A 14,386-nucleotide genomic window follows, 5' to 3' on the forward strand; every position below is an offset into this window, starting at 1 on the left:
ACACTTAAGCGCTGTGTTCGTAACACGCTTCCCACGCTCCCTCGCTCGCCTATACTTGCTTTCTCTCTCACACACTCCTTATTTCCATTTTTACGCTCTCTTCTACATTTATGCAGCATCAATATTCACTTCGTCGCAAGCAGCTTTTTAATCAAAATGCAATTTCTAAGAATCTTCCGAAGAAAATTTGCTGAAAATCATCAAATAAATGGCGCGTTGGGGTAACTGGCCGGCAGTGTGGGGTCTATAAAATGGCGTAAACGCTTGTTTGTACATTGCGGTTGAGCAGTCGACCACTTGTGGTTTTGCTTTTGTGCACGGTCATCTACGACAACGCCATTGCAGGGGTCACATGATAAATAAGGGGTGAGTCAAAGTGCATGGAAATTGTTTTCTTCAATAAAAAAAGAGAATGAAAAGCCATGAAAACTTTCTTCATTGGCGTATGATCTCAAATATAAATTGCACGTCGTTGAGTCGTTGAGGGGAAATATATAAATTTACCGTTATGTGCGTTAAATTAACTCGTATATTCGTGAAAGTAGAAAATGTGTGTTGATATTCGGTCGAATTTGGGGAAGTCATTTCATCTGTGTGTGTAAATATTTGGTGAAATTTTCCGATGATAATTAGTTTAGTTAAGTAGTTGGGGTGTATTAAGAATAGCACATTTAAAACTGAACAGTTATTGGTCAAAAATTCAGAAAAACCAATAAGAAAGCAGCGAGGCTCTTGAAAGCGCTTTGGGTTTTACATAAAGTCCTTTAGTTGGCTCAAGATTGCATAGCATTATCTTTAAGTCAGCAGTTTCTAGGGATTACAGCGAGGATCTGAAAAAGATCATGTAATCTGGAAACTTTTTTCTAAAAACCAATAATTTTTATCTTGCTTCCGCCAAAAGACCATCATACACGAAATACTACGTTCCACTAGTGATCGCCTAGTATATATGAGGTAGTCGAAAAAGTCTTTTCGTATTTCTAATGAAACTTCAACTTATATTTTTTATATTTATAATGAACTTTAATTAACCAAGTAATGTATGTACCATTTTGGTCCACCAGTTTTTGCCATTTTTCCGTTGGAGACATTATTCCATCAGTGTAATACTTTTCTGGTTTCTCGACGAAAAACGGCGACAATTAATTTTTTTTAACTTCACTCCATTAAGGGAGTTCTGCATTGGCCGAAAAAAATGGTAGTCCGATGATACAAGGTCAGGGCTATATGGTGGATGCATCAAAGCTTCCCAACCAGTGATCCTGATGGACGACGAACCCCTTTCTGTTCATCAGTTCTGGCCGTTTTTTTCGATTGCTTGCTTCGATCTCATCAGTTGTTGACAGTAAAATGTAGAATTAATCGTTCAACCAGGCTGGATCAGCTCATAGTGGATGATTCCTTTCCAATCCCACCAAACACTGAGCATAACTTTCGAGACGTCAATCCTAGCTTTGCGACCATTTGTTGAGTTTCGTTACGCTTGCACCATGATCTCTTTCGCACATTATTGCCATATTTGATCCACTTTTCATCTCCTGTTACCATTCGCTTCAGAAATGGTTCGATTTCATTTCGTTTCAGCAAAGAACCGCAGATGTTAATTCGGTCCATGAAATTTTTCAGAGATAATTCATGTGGTACCCAAACATCGAGCTTTTTTTATAGCCAGCCTTTTTTAAATGCTTTTCAAAATCGCTTGATGATGAATGTTAAGTTCCTTACCGATGTCATGGCTGCTTATGTGACAATCCTGGTCAATATTTTCCATAATTTCATCGCCTTTTTCAACGATCGACCAGAGCGAGTTGCATATTTCACATCGAAATACACTGACCGCATTTGAATACAAAATAAACATCGAAAAAACCGCTTTTGAAGCCTAAAGGTGAGAGCAAGCTTTGTGGAGTTCTGTGGTTCTGTAATTGACAGCGCTCTTTGGTGGAGACACGGAACTGCTCACTGAAATCTCTTAATCATTAATAGTATAGAAAACAAGCAAAGAAAACTGGGGACCCTATCGCCCTATAGCTAAACGTCCACATATTTTGAAAAAGATATAAACAATTTTTGAAGTAAATTCCGAAGAGATGATGCAATCATCGTATAGATTAATGATATTAAAAATGAGCTAGTCTTAATTGTTTACGAAACAATTTTGTTAAACTTCCCTTTCACTTTGTGAATTCTTTTCTGTCATTTTCATTTCCTCAAACACCCTTCCTGAAGTCAAAAAACTTGTTCAAACCAATTACTGCGAACACTTAAAATCCAATATAGACACATAAACACACACACAAACACTACGTAAACCCAATTTGCAGTCCTTAACAGCCCCTTCTCGTACTTTAGTTGCAGCAAAGCATCAATTGCCGCAATGGCCACTTCATAACTCTTTAGGCTGTCAACGACAATGCTCACAAAGAAATGGGAAAAACAAAAAAAAAACTGAAATATGAAGCCTACCTGCCTATCAACTGCGCTGTCGAAAGCTTTATTTACAAATACTGTTGGCAAGACTGATAGTCGCTCTCTCTCGCACTGGAGAACACCCTAGATGCTAATCACAAGTGCAAAGTTCAGTCCCATCGAACGGTAAACACAATGATCGAAAATAAATTGGGAAACCCAGAATGCCGGTACGACAACAACAATACGAAAAAATACTACAAAAAGTGCATGATGAAAATGGCACGAAATAACTCTCAGTCAATCAAGTGTACCGAGATAATTGGTGAAGTGAAATGTGAGCGTCAGAAAATATTTGTACTCCAACAGAAGAAGAGAAAGAGTGAAGAACAGCGAATCAACATTACACCAAAAAACAGATTTGAAAAAGGGGGAAAAAATGCGTACAAGTGCCCAAAAAAATCTTGACGAACGAAAATAAACAAGTAAAGAAAGTCAAAACATAACACAAAAACAAACAATAAAACTAGGCCGACAACAGACATGATAACTGCAAAAGAAAGAAATAGAAATGTGTTGAAAACAATCTTCCAGAAAAAAGTGTTAACAAAAAGCGTCAACAAATTAAATTCGATACATTCCAAATATTTAAGATTTGGGCAAAAAACTGTTGCATGTGTGCTGTTGTTATTTTCAAACCCCATTAAGAAAGATTGAGTTTCAGACGCAAAGTTTGTTTGGATTAAATATGATGGATTTTTTGCAACACAACTGATGGTAAAACAAATTAGTACCGGCTTTTACTAAAAACATTAAAAAGTTATCAAAATACATCAGTGCTTTTTTAAAAGTAATAAATTTAAGAACATTAAAGTTATAAATGAGACAATCGATAAAATAATCATTACTAAGTAATAATCAACAATCGATTAAAATAATCATCACTAAGTAATAATTAGAATATTTTAAGTGCATCAAAATTAAAAATTAGGTAATCGTAAAAGTAATTTTTACTAAGTAATCATTAAATTTTTAAGAGTGAATTACAATAAAGTTTTAAATGGGTCGATCTATAAAAGTAATTATTACTAAGTAATCACTAAGTAATTATTACTCTTTAAAGAGTATTTTAAGTACATCAAAGATAAATGAGAGGATCAACAAATCTAATAATTATTAAATAATCATTACTCTATAAGAGAAATTTAAGTACACCAAAATTACAAATGAGATAATCGATAAAGTAATCATTACTAAGTAATAATTCATAATCGATTTTTGAAAAGTAATTTGAGTACATCGAAGTTATAAATTAGGCAATCGTAAAAGGTATTATTACTAAGTAATCATTACATTTTTAAGAGTAATTTAATTACACCAAAGTTACCAATAAGTCTATCTATAAAAGTAATTGTAACCAAGTAATCATTACTTTTTTAAGAGTATTTTAAGTACATCAAAAACAAGCGAGAGAATCAATAAAAGTAATTATTAATAAGTAATCATTACTTTTTAAGAGAAAATATAAAATACATGAAAATAATTACTTTGTAATCATTACTTTTTAAAAATAATTTACGTGGTTCAAAGCTATAAATGTGGCCTATAAAAGGAGAGACAGATAGAGAGAGAATGTAAAAAAAAAGCTCACTTTTCAAAATCAAGTGAAAATCTCATGGGATTAATACATATGTAATACTTTGTAAGATTAGTAGAAAAAAGAACAATGTCAAAAAGGTCGATAGCTTCGAATAATTTGTGGTTGCCTTAAAAAGATTCTGTATTCCCGTATCTGTTGATAAAAAATATCCGAGTGATCTTCTAAAAAGCCTTTGCCATTGACGACTGTGGTTAGCTGTAACCGGAACAACTAAATAAGCTTTAAATGACAGTAGTAAGCTTTCCACACTTTGGTGTTATGATAGCCTACATTTTTGACTAATGCTACCTTCTAACAGAGCCGTCCAAAAAACAACCGCGCTTTTTCTATTGGATTTTGGGATAACAAATTATTGCCTTTTGTGGTGTTTCGAATATAATTCCACGATACTCTGGGTAATGATTGAGCGACGATTTTTCGGAGTTTAGAAGCTAGTAACACGGTACTTAGGATAATGTTAAGAGAAGATTATATTTAAGCGTTTATTTTGTCGTAGAGATTTGTAAAAACCGAGTAAGTTTGGAGACCATTCCTGATGAAATATTGCTTCGATATCTAACATAGTTTTTTTTTTGAAATTAGTGTAAATTTTTTTGGAGAATAAATAAAGTGAGATTAATTTCGAAATATCTAACCAAGAACATAGGATTATTTTGCTCATTGTTCTGCCAGGACTTATATGCTTTCTTCTTCTTTATTGGCCGAAAAGAGTAGGATGTTGTCATATGTAGAAGTTCATGCAAGTGAGAAAAATTCTCTGATCGCCAACAGAAATAAACAGAGTAGATCTTTGAGTCTACTTGCTTCCTTTTAAGCCTAGCCGTTTTTTGAATAGAAAAGTACTTTGAAAACTTCCAATACCAACAGCTTCCTAATAGCGCCCCATTGTTCTGCGTGCCATCTACCGTTGTTAAGCAAGTTGTCAAACAAATTATGTCTACAAATCTACAAATTACTTCCATAAAATATGTCAAGTAATTTATGTCTTCCGTAAATATATGAGCGCCGTTTTTTTCTCACTTCAATTTCCAATATTTCTTTACAATGTCACACCTTTTGTGTTGTACGAAATTTTTTATTGCTTCCAAATCGGCTGCGTCAAATCGCTGCTTCGTACTAACTGTTATTTATATTATCAAATTTATTACCTTTGCTGTATTGACTTTATGTGTAAACTCGTTCTCCCTTCCTCTCTCCGTCTCACCTTCTCTGCCCCGCTCTTTCGTCCCCTCCCACACACTCACACCAAAGCGCTCCGGCTCTGCATATTGAATGCTCTTTTATTGCAAGTCTTTTTGTGAAAATTTTATGAAGTCTATTCTTTAGAATTCTGTTTGCGCCGTAAGGCTTCTAGCTGTCGCGGTTCTTTATACTTTTGCATTCATGAATTCAATTCAACTGCGATTGTTTGTTTGCTTGTGTTGGTTTGCGCTTCAGCACTTAGTCCTCAAGTTTTTTATTCTACTTTTTTAATCAATATCATCTTAGCGTGTCCTTGAAGTTCTAACCAAGTAGACACATATACACCTGCAGCTGTCCTTTTGACTTGCCATCCGTGCAAAACAAATTCGATTTTTATTGGCCCATTTCCACGACGCTGACGGAAGTTTAAATGTTTGTTTAAATGGCTGCACGCGACGGAAGTAAGAAACTTATTTTTATTTCTTTCGCAATAAATTGCAGCAAATAGAATTCCGTTCGTTTTATCTGTTCGATTTAATAATAGTACTAAAACCATGCGAAAAAATTTGACAAGAAACCGAGGGTGTCATGAAGCTGAGTTAGGTTAGAAGACTGGTCCCTCAGATTGGCGGTGAATCACACTTAGATTTTTTATGTACAGTCTTTTGTGATGCCAGACGAAAAACACCTGTAGTTGGATGTGAACAATGGGCAAAACGAAACTCTAAACCCATCACAAATTTGCTTGGGTGTCATGTTCACCTAAATTCTAGAATTTTATAAAAAGTCTGATGTAATAGAAAATTTACACCCGGATTTTAAACCATTTCTGGTGTACAGTTCCGGTTTAGGAACAGGATTTCCTAACAGAAAATGCAGAACCGTGATTGGAATCCCCCACAACTAAGGAAAGGCTAGCCTTATTGAGGGCACCGAGCTCACTGGATATCTTACGTTCGATATTGGGGCCAAAGATCTTGCGGCAGCGCATAAAACAATGGTAGATCAGCGATTGCCAAATTCCTGCGAAGCCCAGCTATTCAGCAGTAAAACATATGAAGAGAAGGTAGTACAGATCCGTTCTCATTCTACTGAAAGCAGCGCTAGAACACCCTCTCTTGCCCGCTCATCAGCTTTACAGCTGCCTGAGATTCCGCCGTAGCCTCGTACTAATACTAGTCTTATCACAAAGTGACTCCCATAGACACGAACCTTCTTTCCATGGATTTTTAATCAACTTTTCGATTTAAAATACCATAAAAAAATTATAAACAATAATTGTTTCATAAAATTCAGATTTTTAAGCTTATCAGTTCTCTATTACTCTATTCTTTCGTTATCAGCACACTTTTGTTGTGTTATTTTCGGTGCTCCGCGAAAATGTGCTAATTTTAAATTACTTTGACCCGGAAACAAATTCAAAGCTGCAAACTAATGAAAAGCGGGGAAAAACACTATCTAAAACAAAAACAAAAATTAAACTCTAACGCCAAACAACAGACTAGAAATTTAAAACAGAAAACGAAAGCAACTGCTGCAAGTATGGGCAAGCTGCATATGACAAAAAAACCTAACAACAATAACAAAAACGCAACAACAATAATAAAAACAAAAACACCACAACAACAATAAGAAATGCTGGCATAGACCATGAGCGCTGCTAAAAATAGACGTCAACACGCCCAAAGTTAAACAACCAAAGTCAAATGCGGCAGCTGGTGTGGCAGCAACGGACCAACTAACAGCCAACAGCATTAAGTTGCAGCAATATTATTATGCCCATGGCTACATGCATACTCACATAGGATCGCACAACATATAACCATGGCAATGGCACTGAGAATTTGGCTGTGCGCGCTATTTTTTGGCAACGGCTCAACAGCTGCCACGGCGTTGGCGTCACCAGACGTGCAGGCGGCGTTTGCTGGTTGTCGTTGATTTTGCTGCTGGCGGGTGTATGTGTGATTGTGTGTCTGCGCTGTCTATTGCTTATGTGTGTGGGTGCGCTTTTAATGAAGCGCCGGAAAAATGTGTGCCTCAAAAATGTGGGGCCTTGAAGGCTGGCAACTTTTTTGGCTTCCTGCAACCTCGACCGATAGTGGCGTTGTTGATGTTACTCCGAAGCTCCGTATCTGTGGCGCTGATGATATTTGTTTCTCTTTGGCTTACATTGCTTCACTCTCATTGCAATGGCCGTGGCACTCTTTTTGGTTATTTTTTTTGCGTTAGACCCGCACAATTTGCGGTAATGAATAAAGTTTTTAGTCAGAGAATGGAGAAGAAGCAGAATGTGCTTAGCGTTTTCATTTAATTTTCCATTTTTACCGAGTTCTTTGCATTTTTATTCGCAACAAACTTTCAGCGCAAAACTGTTTCTTGCATTAAATCCCTCCTTTTCTTATTTCAAAGCGCTTAAGTCTAATTTTTAACTTTAAAAGAGGTTTAAGAAATAAAACACTAATGAAATTGTTGGTTCGGGACCAGAGGCTAATGACAAAAGTATTGTATAAGAATATGTATGTCAGCTATATGCTATAGTGGTACGATCTGAATAGCTTGTCTGGAGATTGTTGATTGTTGATACAAATTAATTATATAAAAGTACTTTCCATCCAAGGACATTATTTTTATTGTAGCTATGTAAAAGCTAGACTCGTACGATATCGGAGGTTCCGACAAAAGAGCAGCTCTTTGGAGAGAAACGGAGATCAAAACGATTTCTGCCCCACCAGTTTGGTGGTGCACCTGATAGTGTGAGCTCTCAAGTCTTTATGTCTTGATCTCACAGCTGATGTCCGGTGAGATTCTCAATCTTACAGCATAGGCGCCGATACGGCAATGGCCTTTCAGAATCCCCAGAACCAAGGAGAGGATAGTCTTACTGAGAGCAATGAGTTCACTGTATCTCTTACGATCGCTATTAGGCAGCACATGAACCGATCAGATAGATCAGCGCTTGCCAAATTCCTGCGAAGCCCAGCTATTCAGCAGTAAAACATACGAGGAGAAGGTAGCATCGTTCCGTTCCCATTCTACTGAAAGCAGAGCTAAAGTATCCTTCCTTGCCAGCTCAACTAAGCTTTACAGCTGCCTGCGATTCCGCTGTGTCCTGGCACCAATACTAGTCATATCACAAAACAAGAAAAAACGTTAACTTCGACTGCACCGAAGCTAATATACCCTTCACAGGTGCATTTCTTTTAGTAACTATGTGCTATAGTATTCCGATCTGAAGAATTTCTGATTCCGATTCCGACAAATGAGTAGCTTCTTGAAGAGAAAATGACGTTTGCAAAGCGATATCTTAAAAGCTGAGGGACTAGGTCGTATATATACAGACGGACGATCCCTAATATTTTACTGCATCCTCAGGTTGCAGGCAGTTGTGCCTCCTGAATCTTGTATTTTTTAGTAAATGAAACCATTTCAGTTTAATTTGTGTTAATGGCGAGGCCACTTACGGCCGACCACTTCTTCATTGCAAATAAGTTCACATTAGTCAGCATGACAGCTAAAATCTTTCAAACAACATTCAGTACGCGAAACGAATATTAATATTTACGCTTGAACTTCAGCATCACCTACATATCTTGTCATTACGTATGCATGAAAATTGAATTATATTTTTTGATATGCGGTTGTGTCAAGCAGCGCTCAGCCACTTGAGCGCCACTGACATGTCATTATACATTTTTTTGTGTCCTACAACTGTCAAACTAAAGAAAGATTCTACGCAAGCTTTCCTTCAATTCCATACAAACAACAATACATAAAAATATTCGATTATTGAAAATGCAGGCACTCCACGTTAATCTCACATTTCGCGGCAAATATTTGCATTTTGACAACCTATCAATTTGTCGCTGACAACTAGTCGCTAAAGTCAGATAAGTATGTCAAGCAGGCTGTTGACACACGTCTTACGCACACAAATGAGAAGTGCAAATTGCCCAAGACGCAGCCGCGGTCAACATGGAGGACGTTTCAAATAAAGAACCGATGAGAAAATTTTAGCGATTGCAATTTTGACAACCTATCAATTTGTCGCTGACAACTAGTGGCTAAAGTCACATATGTCAAGCAGGCTGTTGACACACGTCTTACGCACACAAATGAGAAGTGCAAATTGCCAAAGCGCATGTGGAGGACGTGCCAAGAAAAAGGATTGCAATGACAGTTAGTTATGGAGAGCGCAAAGAGCACAAGCGCGTGAGAAAAAATTCACTTTAAAATCTGTCATGATTTGTGAATTTATGCGCCTTTTTGCACGTCACATGTCATCTTCGTATTTGCATTAAATGTGCATGTCACATTTCATTTAAATGCTTGAGTGTGTGTTGAAGAGCAAAAAGCCAACATTTCTCCCGTTTGACAAATACTTTTGCCGCTGTGAAAGGGCGTATCACTTTCACTATCAATGCCAGCAATAGCCAATCATTGTCACTATAAATGTCACTGTCATCACACGCAGATGTGTCTATGCAATTGTTGTTTCTCTCTCTTTTTTATACTCATACATAAATGTTATTTTGACATATGATAATTAATGGCTATGAATTTGAATGCAGTTTTTTTGTATTATAGTAAATTCAACAAACCATGGAAAATAATTTGAATGGCAAATAAAAATAAGCGAAATTTCTCAAAGCAATTTTTAAAAAAAATATATATATTTTCTAACGAAAATAACTACCGAGAGGGAGATAATGGAGTCTATTTGCTAAATCAGGCATTCATGGTTAGTTCTAGAACCTGAAGAGGCGGTCGATGCGTTATTCCTGTTTTGAAGATGCCTCAATCAGGATGGCAAAAGTGCTTCAAAAGTGTATAGGTCTTTATGGAGAAAATTCGCAAAACAATAAAGCTTTTTTCACATTTGTTTCTGTTTTCTAATCCCAAAATATAAAAGACAACCGTGAAAGTGACTGCTAGGTCACCGAAACAGTTGTCAGTTTCTTAATAAATTTATCCTTTAAAACTGTCTGCCAGTTTTTGTATTCGAAGCGTTTTCACGGTAGAATTTGTCTGCGCCAAAAAGGGGTGACCGCAATTTACTTTAGTTTTTATTAAATCAAACTCAGAACTAAACTTAGCTCCCTTATCAAATACCTGTTTCTTAACAACACAAGATTTGCTTAACAAATTGGTAAAAGTCATCGAATCGCTTCAGTCGATGTGTGAGAGCTAACATTGTTTGTGCTGAAGAATAATCTATTTTTGGCTGTTGGTTTTCCTCATTTCTTTCGGGTTCATACCCGTAAGTCCATGTTTCATCATCTGTCACTGTTTTATTGACCTGTTCCGAAGCACCGCTATCATATTTTGTAACATTTCTCTCGACCAATCGACACGAGCCTTTTTCGCTTTTGACAAATTGTGTGGGATCCAACGTGAACAAATTTTTACAGTCAAATATTCATGCAATATTGTTGCACTCTCTAACTCACGATAGGCCCCATGACGATCTTGCAATATCAGTTTTCTTACAGCATCAATAATTTCCAGAACAATAACTGATTTTGGTTGACCTTCACGAAATTCAGGTAAATACAGGTGCTTGATGACGATGGTCTGTTACTCGGTTAATCCACGTCGAAATTTTAAAAAATAACCGCACGAAAATATTGGCGACTTAATTTTGTTTTTTGGTCGAGATGATTATTTTAAGTTACTGTAAACAGTGCAAACAAACAAAACTTTACGATAAAGTTATGAGTTGCCGGATTACAACATTAGGGTTGCCAAATCCGGAAATATAAAAAGCAACCTCGCAATTCGGAGCTTCCTATGAAAATTATATTCACGAAACCATATTAAATCCAAATACGAGTAGTTATCCGACGAATTTCGAATTCATGCCTTTAGAACAATTTTATCAATGCATTTATCGAAGTAGAACCGAAAATCTTTGGAACCTAAGATTTGAACTTACAAAAATATTAACGCGAAGTGATTAAGTTTCACGGAGATTTTATACAAGAGCCAAATAGGATAGTCTTCGTTACATTAGCGAATAATGTACAAACATTGAAGAGGTGAAAATGAGTTTCGCTTCATTCATCGCTTCGAACATAAGACTACAAGAGTAGAGAACAACTATGAAGGCATTGAAAAATGCTATTTGAAAATTATAACGCTTCAAGGCTCTACGGTCTTAACGCAGAAAACCCTTGAAGCCGAAATACAAATAAGTGAATAAAGCATCTTAAAGAACAGCCTAACAACAAAAACTCTAAACAAATAAAAAACACGCATTTCGAAAAAGACAAGCAGGAAGGAGTATAACACAATATAAGTAAGTAGTATGAAGGGAAGCATATCAAGAGACACTAAAGCCGCATATTGGCAACCATTCAACATGAGCTAGGAAGCATTGACGCCACGTTGCACGCATTGCAAACATTGAATGTTGCAAAGACATCTTCGCAAAAGGCAGACTCGCACGCACACTTATTACTTAGCTTCAGTCAATACTCCTCTATATAGAATGTATATATTTACACAAGTAAATAGTTACCTACAATCTATGCAACTGTATATTGTGATTGTCAATTGTTGTGCGTCGCATTTGTCAATTGATTGGAAAAATTGTTTATTGTCGCTATTTGCATTTGACGCTGCAGGAGTGTATGCTTGACGCTCCCGGCATGCTAACAAAAGGCAGGATGTGAGCGCAATACCTGGTAGAGAAGTATTCAAGCAGAAATGTTTCTTGTAGCAGTAACAACTAGTTGCATGGTTGTCAAATTGGAACTCACTCACTTATTTATTTATATTTATTTATATTTAATAGGTTGCAATTTACTGGGTATTTTGATTTGTACTAGGAGATGAGTACAATAGACCTAAATTCACGGTACATTCGTTTATTAAGATATGAGAGGAGTTCATAGTGGGATTTCATTAAGAAAAGAACCACTCAATCTCTTAAAAGTCTCGAGATTCGTTCTTAACAGATATAGATAAAGATCTCTTATTTGTGTAGTATCCCGCCAATCGTTTTCCTACAAGGCATAACGCTAATATTATACAGAAACTTAATAGTGCCATTTCCGAGCAATATACATACATATGTGGGTATGTTTCAGTGTTGATTGTAAATAATGAGAGGATTCGTACTCACCTGATTTCTAATGATTACAGTTTCTATTGAATCCCTTGTGTCTATTTAGCAATAAAAGAGCAAGTAATCCTTTGTTGAGCTTTTGCTGTAAATATATATGAAAAGAAAACATATTTCAATGCATGGAAATGATATTTTGTAATAAATAACAATATTGTTTAAAAATGTGTTCACCCTTTTTTTTTTTAAGTAATGAACTCGTCGACATGACAAACATAATTTCCAATAGCGTAATGCCTTTTTAAGCGTAATTTATAAAAATAATATAAAAAGTAGCGATGATTGTCAACACATAAAAATAGTAATATAGATTATTTTGAATAATGGTTTGGACCTCTGCTTCGTTAATGAGCCAAGACGCACACCAAAATATTGTATATATTAATAGTATAAACATTTGTATTTCAAACAAAAATGGTTTGAAACAGTATTCAATAATAAAGTTATTCTTCTTTATTGGCGTAGATACCGCTTGCGCGGTTCTTTTCATTGGGGGTGTTTATCATGTGGCAGGTCGCACAACCCTGTGGTGGGTTCTCACTTTAGCTCACCTTCAAATGGGTATTTTTAAGCTACCCAGAGGATACTTAGTCTAAAACCGAAAGTCGTGAGCTGCTTGTGTCATAAGCAAAAGGATCGTTTCTGGCCACTCCCAAGTAAATAACCCTCATAGAACTTTTCTCACTTGCGTGAGCTTCTACACATGGCTCCATCCTCGAACTAAAATTAGTCTAGTATTATTTTCAACAGCAAAAACTAACTTAAGTTACCATAATAAAGTGCTCTGCAATAAATAACCTCAGTGTTAAAGTATGATTTTCACCCTTTTGAGCATACTCAAGATAGTAAACACGATCAGCTTTGTATTGCTTTAAAAGAAATGATCCCAACGCTATGACATTCATATGTAATTTCTAATGGTATATTAGTTATTTTTAGACAAATTTATAAACATTTTATATTAAATAAAGACGATTCTGTACTCACAAAAAGAGTAATTTTAACTTTGATATCTGTAATTTTAACTATTATGAACAATGGTTTGGCACTCTGCTTCGGCAATAAGCCAAGACACATACCATGACATTGACGGAGTAAATAATCATAGAAAAATTTGTATTTCAAATAAATATTGTTTTAAACAGAATTCTACACTAAAATTAGTCTATTAATATTATCAACAGCAAAGACTAACTATGAGAAATAATTCGCATTGGAATAAAGGAAATATTTCACACAGCTTTCTCTTTGATATCAGCGTGCTACTTCCCGGTATCTTGATCAATATCAAAATCAGGAATATATAAGTTAAATATAATTTTTTATTATCTTTATATATAAGAAAGAGTTATATTATGTTATATCTTTCTATATCAAATCCATATATCTTTCGTTTTAGGTAAATTTATACTCAAACTCAACAAGCCAATCTAACGAATTTAATCATATTTGGTAAGTTTTTTGATTGAAATATAATTTTAACTACATATGAAATAATGATAAAAAAATTAGAAAAAAGAGATTACCGAGCATATTAAGCTACTCACGCAATTATTAAAACAAAATCTATAAATACTCTCAGGACTTTTTAATAACAATTAGAGGTCTTCCTCTTCCTCTGCTTCCTTGGACGGCTAGTGTGTCAAATACTGGAGAAAGCAGAACTAACGGCGGGGATGTTGAGGTCATCTCCTGGTGTTATGTTTTCACCGCCATTCCGCAGGCTGGAGAGGTGTTCTCTCCATAATTTTAGTATATTTTCGGCATCAGTCACTAGATCACCTGTGGGGGTTCTACAAGAGTATGCTCCGGTCTTGAAACCATCTGTTAGTCGCCGCATCTTTTCGTGTTGTGGTCGACTGTAACGTTGCGAGGTAGACAGTCTGTGTTTATCTTGACTTGCAAGTGGATACTACGCGGTAAATTGAAATTAGGACCCATACCAAGCCTATTTAGAGCGCAATACAACTCTGTATTCACTATACACTCCGTTGAGACAGTAAAAGCAACGC

At 35.9% G+C, this 14,386-nt stretch overlaps 1 protein-coding gene and 1 long non-coding RNA gene across 9 annotated transcripts in view; one reads left to right on the forward strand and one right to left on the reverse strand.

Annotated features, from left to right (window-relative positions):
- The window catches only part of LOC126763090 (uncharacterized), a 281,618-nt gene that overhangs the window by 210,827 nt on the left and 56,405 nt on the right, over positions 1-14,386 (forward strand). For 2 of the 7 annotated variants that reach the window (XM_050480291.1, XM_050480292.1), the window contains one exon: positions 13,774-13,826. The exons of the other annotated variants lie outside the window; for them this stretch is intronic. The gene's annotated coding sequence lies outside the window, so the exon portion shown is untranslated. The remainder of the gene's footprint in view (positions 1-13,773; positions 13,827-14,386) is intronic. 7 annotated transcript variants of the gene reach the window in all.
- The window catches only part of LOC126763096 (uncharacterized), a 175,850-nt gene that overhangs the window by 86,686 nt on the left and 74,778 nt on the right, over positions 1-14,386 (reverse strand). For both annotated transcript variants that reach the window (XR_007667557.1, XR_007667556.1), the window contains exon 3: positions 12,375-12,459. This is a non-coding gene — a long non-coding RNA (uncharacterized LOC126763096). The remainder of the gene's footprint in view (positions 1-12,374; positions 12,460-14,386) is intronic.

Source organism: Bactrocera neohumeralis, chromosome 6, assembly GCF_024586455.1.
Source record: "Bactrocera neohumeralis isolate Rockhampton chromosome 6, APGP_CSIRO_Bneo_wtdbg2-racon-allhic-juicebox.fasta_v2, whole genome shotgun sequence".
NCBI classification, from domain to species: domain Eukaryota; kingdom Metazoa; phylum Arthropoda; class Insecta; order Diptera; family Tephritidae; genus Bactrocera; species Bactrocera neohumeralis.